The sequence below is a fragment of the Schistocerca americana genome, chromosome 7 (genome assembly GCF_021461395.2).
Source record: "Schistocerca americana isolate TAMUIC-IGC-003095 chromosome 7, iqSchAmer2.1, whole genome shotgun sequence".
NCBI classification, from domain to species: Eukaryota; Metazoa; Arthropoda; class Insecta; order Orthoptera; family Acrididae; genus Schistocerca; species Schistocerca americana.
In genome coordinates, this window is record NC_060125.1 from 317,963,374 (window position 1) to 317,969,373 (window position 6,000).

General features: G+C 38.5%; 1 protein-coding gene across 1 annotated transcript in view; it reads right to left on the reverse strand.

Annotated features, from left to right (window-relative positions):
* LOC124622572 (ATP-dependent translocase ABCB1-like) overlaps positions 1 to 2,978 on the reverse strand; it is a 163,805-nt gene extending 160,827 nt beyond the window's left edge. Inside the window, exon 1 of the mRNA XM_047148320.1 lies at positions 2,963 to 2,978. The gene's annotated coding sequence lies outside the window, so the exon portion shown is untranslated. The remainder of the gene's footprint in view (positions 1 to 2,962) is intronic.
* Between the last annotated feature and the right edge of the window lie 3,022 nt (positions 2,979 to 6,000).

Below are 6,000 nucleotides of genomic sequence, written 5' to 3' on the forward strand. Positions count from 1 at the left end.
GCGGCTACTGACACGGAAACTGACTACGGCAGGGAGAGCTAAGTGCTGACCACATGCTGCTGCATATTTTCTTCCAGTGACGCCTACCGGCTGAAATTGACGCGCGGTCGGTCGGTACTGTTCGGACAGAGTTTTCTATGGTGTCCCACGTGATCCTCAATCTGTGTTGCCTTTTGGAAATGAAAGTCACTTGCAGTGTCCACTGGGTCTACCACGACTCTGAAGTTAATCAATGGGAACGACTAGAAGTAGAAAATCACCTGTACACACATGGATTTCCAAGAAGAAGGAACCACTTGTTTTTTTACTGGCGTAAAGGACACAAATAAATTACATGCGCAACGTGCCATAAACAACACTACAATGCCCTCTGTAATCGCTAATCCTCTACAAAGCACCATAGATAATAATCAAGTACTGATGACAACGCGAAATATGACAGTCGTTATCAGGCTTCATCATAATCCAGGAAATCGGCACTTAGGCCTTTGAAAAACAAGTTAGAATAGCAGCTGAAATCATATATATTATCTCGAAGTACAATAATTACAATAACAGACAAAGTGTAACGTCATTTGTCCAAGTTTAGTTCAGAAAATGGCACTGAGAAAAAGACTTGTCACCTCTGTTATCGATCCTAATTTTCAATAAAATGCGTGTAAGTCGAATGAACGCAGTTTAATGAAAATGACTGTACATTTGATGTCATTAACGTCGGAAACAGTACGACTACTGCCAAAGAAATAGACATACTTCCAAGACACATCGAATCTTTCAATGTAACATAATGCAGAGTTTTCCCACTAAGTAATTAAGGAACCTCTGACAGTAAAATAACACGAAATATTAATTAACATGTAAGACGTAAACTGAGATGAACAATTTGTCAACGAAATATAGTGTGATCTACGTAGCAAATAATTATAAAAATTCAAGATTTCGTGATCATTCGGATTCATAAGCAATATATTGAGAAAATTTGAGTTAATGATTTCCATTCCTCATAGAGTTAATGCTGTTCTCATATACAGAGTTACACCAAAACTCTAGAGAAATCTTGTATAATTATCAGTTAATTAAATTGTGATAATTTATAATGTGAACTTTTGCCTGTCCGTTAAATTATTGTTACCTATTTATTAAGCTGTCACACATATCGGACAAACATCTAACAACACTATAGTAGATCCTGGGCATACCTACTTACATATTTTTTCAATTTTCATAGCACCCTGCATAGAATCATGTATATGACTTCAATATTTCACTTTAAATTTACATACATTTTATCATATAAGGATGTATACTTCTATGCTATCAATATCACTGTGATGTTTAGTTTAAATAGCATTAAATGTGCCATGGATTGTGATGTATTGAGAGTGACTTATTTCTCTGTCTATGTTTTATACAACAGAGAAGTCATATTTAATTAACAGAGAAACTTTACCTCAGTCTATAAACTATTTGATTTTTCTTGTAGATTTTTAGTATGTAGATAGTAATTTAAGTTCAGTTGTTTTTCATTTTTGTTGGCTGTTGTGGTAATGTTTTATTCTTGCTTATCTGTTCACTTGTACTTTGCATTATTTGTGAATTTAGTTCCACTAAATGCCTGTAAGAGCTGTAACATGATGTAATTACCAAGTAAAATTTGGAATTGTAATTCTAATTAATTTTGGTATAATTTCTGCAACCATTTATGGTTATGCAATTAAGTTTATTTACTTAAATAATAGTTCATAATTTAAAGAATTTAATTATATATTAATTAGTTGATATTTAAATATTTTTCTATCGGTTTTAAAGAGCTATAATTTGATACCTCATGACTTAAGAACCACATATTTCACATTAAAGTCATTGTGCTAAGTTGCATAATATTTTGTAAGATAAATATTTTCGTCCTAGATATAATTTGAGAAAGCTGATGTATTACACCCCTGTATAAATATTGTCAGAAATATTTACATATCTGTAGTTACCAGAAAATGTTGAGAGTATATCTCTATTTGGTAATACACAAGCCACAGCAACAATTATTCTGCAGAACATTGACACTTAATACAGTATTCAGTTCCATTTAAATTTTTCCTTTCTCATCGGTCGTACAGTCTCTGAGGTAGTCTATACAACGGTTACATTCTAATTTATTCATTTACATGATGCTTAGATTTAATTTCCTTTATATAAGGGCTGTCAATAAATTAAGAAAATTTTTCTATACTTTGTGGTTTGACAGCATGTTTCAACAACGATGAGCATTAGTCTCACAGCTTTTGTTGTTGTTAGCTGTTTTGGTTGACTAAATACATCGTGCATTCAAGTTACATGATGTGTGTAATGAGGATATAATCGCAGATGGTGGGTGGATAAACATTATAATCAGACTAAAGGACCAATTGACGTTTCTTCAGTAACTTGAGGTTAAGACATAATGTCTTTGTTACACTATGTCTTTACTGAACAGGACGAGCTTTTTCAGTTTTATTTATTTTTGTTTCATTGACTGTATTTTTATGCTTTGAGTGACGTTTCATAATATACCCCTTTCCTTTGTGTTTCCTGTAAGGTAGGGTATTATATTCAGTTTCTGAGAGTAATTGTGAAACACGTGGCTATTGATAGGCGTGAATGACACGTACAATTCGAGAACCCTTTTGTGTATAAGTCACAGTATTGCCGTGTAATACGGCACTCTTGTTTGTACAACATAAAACAAGCCAGTTTACTTTTTATCTGTGACAACGAAAACTAATGAAGTAGTAGGATATCTAAATTGTGTTGTTTACAATGTTTACTGTACAATGTAGATTATGTAAAACCATTAGGCACAGTAACTAAAAACGAAAATAAAATTCATGAATCGTTGCCATACCTGAGAACACAGAGTCCACTTCGCTGTGGCACTGAGAAGCTAAATTCCTAAGTGATTAAGAAATATGACGCAAGCACATCTTACCAGGTACACACACGGTTCTGCACTGGAACTGCTCGTGCCACTACTGCAGCACGTTTCCAAGCGCCCCTCTATAAGAGCAGTATAGCTTACGTAAAGCAGAGATCGATCTCCAAGTCCGGAACTCTCTTTTCTTATCTGGACAGTTATCAGAAGTGATAAGCTCTCTATGTCGTGCCCTGATAAGCCTTTCGCGCTTCACCAGCTGTGTAAGTGCCGTAAGCACACTGGAGATAAAACAGACAAAATAAAGTAATAGAATAATCGGTGTGGCGTTTGTCACGTGACAAATGCGCGGCCCACTGATCGCTACGTCTTCTGCATAAAGCCTCGTTGGACGACTGCACCGGAAGGAAGAAAAATAACGCTTCTATGTTGCGTCAACGATGACGTCATCAAAATGTGGTTGTGTAGGAGTATGTCGTTCTTCAGCTATCGAAATTACATCCACTATTTTCCCTAAATCTCTTAAATTCCACACCAAGATGGAAAAGGAGTGTTTCATCTGACGTAATCGAGTTGTGACTATATATTTCTCTTGGCCGTGCTGTTGTATTCTTTCAAAATCAATCTACTGACAACTTGTCGATTCGGAAAACTTGCGTACTTTCTCAAGGAAGTTTGTACATACTTGTCTGCGAGATGGGTGCTGGGTGCCACTATTTAACAATCCACGTAGACTTCCGGATTAACGAGGGCTGTTCAATAAAGATCGAACATAATTTTTATGGTCATAATTTCTCGCGCTAAAATTAATCTTATGGTATTCTGTTAGCTTAAAGTGCAACAAACACGCCACAGTAGTTTCATTGTTGGGGCTCCTGGTTCCCGCCTGTGAGAAGCGGGCAAAATCAGACATGTTCAGTATCGACTACCGCTGCAATTGAGGTAACACGCGAGGAAAAATATGCTTTGAAATTCGGCTTTCCTCTCAACAAATCTTCAACTGTGGCGAATATAATGTTACAGGAGGCCTATGGAGAGTCTGTTCTTCCCTACAGTACAGCTCGAAGGCAGTTTAAAATGTTTAGAGAGGGGAGACAATGAATTTCATAGGAAGGTGGACCCGGTGATCCGGTTCTTACGGAGCAGCTTCTTACGGAAAAATACAGCAACACTGCTGCTGTCATTGTAAGAGAAGATGGACGAATTATCTTAAGATCACTTTCTGAAAAACTGAACATTTCATTGGGTCCCAACCACACGTTGGTGACAGAAAAATTGCACGCAACACGTGTCTGTGCCCGATGGGTTCCAAGACCGTTGATTATCGGACAAATGGACATTAGCGTGCGTGTCTGCATGTAGTTAAAGTTGGTGTTAGAGAAATATCGGGAATTTCTTTCAAATGTAATCTCTGCTGATGAAACTTGGCTACATCATTTTGATCCTGAGAGCAAACAGCAAATCTCAGTGTGGTTTCTTCTGCTGGGAAAGTTATGGTCATCTCATTCCTTGATACAGACGGAATGGTTCATCAGCATATTATACGTGCACACACATCAGTAACATCCAGAAAACATTTCAAGTCCATATCAGGCGCAAAAGACCACATTTCCTTGAAACAGGCTGAATGCTGCACCACGATAATGGTTCAAAATGGCTCTGCGCACTATGTTACTAAACATCCGAGGTCATCAGTCCCCTAGAACTTAGAACTACTTATACCTAACTGACCTAAGAACATCACAAACACCCATGCCCGAGGCAGGATTCGAACTTGCGACCGTAGCGGTTGCGCGGTTCCAGACAAGCGCCAAGAACCACGATAATGCGCGGCCGCATATTGCCAATGTTTTTGCTGAATATCTTGCAAACATCAACGTGAACTGCATCCCTCACCCTCCCTATAGTCCGGATTTAGCCCCATGTGACTTTTTTCTATTCTCTGACAAAAAGAAACGCCTTCGTGGGAGGCATTATCAATCATCAGATGCAGTAGTGAAAGCTGCCGAGGCTATTTTCTAAATCTCTCAAAAAATGGTTTCCAGCATGTATTTGAATACTGGCAGAAACGCTAGAACAATTGCATCGCATTCATGGGAGACTACTATGAGAAGCACCATCAAAATTATGAGAACGAGTAAAGGTATGTTGTCAAAAAGAATTATGATTATTCTGTGTTGAACAACCCTCGTAATTGTCTTCGTCCTTCAACTGGCTCAGTTCCTTCAAGATCTTGTTGGCAGAATGAAGGTGGCTCACTATACCTGAAGTCTTAGGCAGTCATAGCTAATGACTTTTATTCAGTACTAGCTGAGTACCAGCTGCTACTCGTGTTTGTATTTACTCCAACATTGTATTAGTCTATCTAATCCTCCCCTCCCTTCTTTGTTCACCTCTTTCACCCCCTCTCTCTATCTACACCTCACCACTCCCCCCCACCCCCACCCCCTCCCCGTATGACGCCTCTTCTCTCATCTTTCCATATCCATTTCCTCCTCCCCATCACTCTCTCAATTACCTCCTTCCCCTGCCGCCCCCCCCCCCCCCGCCTTACACTAATCTGTGATCATCTCCTCCTTCCTACATTTGGCCTGCCCATCTCTTCCTTCTCCTCCTCTCGCTAAGTTATCACCCTACCCCAGTAACAGGCTAGTCGTACCGGGTAATACAGTTGGCTTGGATTTATTTATCAATTGTCATTTTATTTGTAATTCAAAGCTGCTTTTTGAGTTTCCGAATTTTCATTTTGTCATTTGGAGAAAGTGAGTGGAGCTGTAGACGCTAAAAAATGAAGTGACAAATGGAGAAATCGGAACGTTTCCCCATATTCTTGTGTTTGATTTCAGTAGAGAGGTGATAGCAGTGGAGACAATAAGAAAATAGTTTCCTCGTTTTAAGAAGTATTGCTTTTATATTAGTCACTCTCCACGTTCAGAAAGACCTTCAGGCTTTAATGGAGATCGTTTAAACGAACAATAAACAGCGATCCACGTCAGTGTACTCGAGAGCTGGCAGATGTGATGAACTGTAATCATTTCACCATGGAGCGAAACTTTCATGCAGTGGGGAAGGCGTGGCATTTCTGCCTGCTCGTC